The 379-nt window shown below is 32.7% G+C and overlaps 1 protein-coding gene across 1 annotated transcript in view; it reads right to left on the reverse strand.

The window, feature by feature from the left end:
* The window catches only part of LOC119588637 (transcription elongation factor, mitochondrial-like), a gene marked incomplete in the record, with an annotated part of 108,252 nt that overhangs the window by 101,156 nt on the left and 6,717 nt on the right, over positions 1-379 (reverse strand).

Here is a 379-nt window from a genome sequence, read left to right on the forward strand (position 1 = left end):
CCCACCAGGAGAAACTCACACAGAAGCATACAGCATCTTAGCAGGTACATTGCTCTGTACAATGTAAGATTATTATTAGTTACTGAATACTCCATATTCTTATAGTATTAAACTTTAATTGTTGTATCCTTTTAGGCAGATACAACTGTCCTTCTTGTAAATTTATGTGTGCTTTATCAGTGTACAAATTCCATCATTTCACTGAATGTAAAAAACAAAATTACAACTGTGTTTTGTTAACTACACAGTAGGAAAGGCTATCAGATAGCAACTTTTAGAATACAAGATAAGTTTTTAGACTAATTGGTTCTGTCATTTCTATATATCATTTGTCTTGAAAGTGGTGTCTAGTTGAAACTTAACCTAAACCAACTGGCCC

This window comes from Penaeus monodon, chromosome 24 (genome assembly GCF_015228065.2).
Source record: "Penaeus monodon isolate SGIC_2016 chromosome 24, NSTDA_Pmon_1, whole genome shotgun sequence".
NCBI classification, from domain to species: domain Eukaryota; kingdom Metazoa; phylum Arthropoda; class Malacostraca; order Decapoda; family Penaeidae; genus Penaeus; species Penaeus monodon.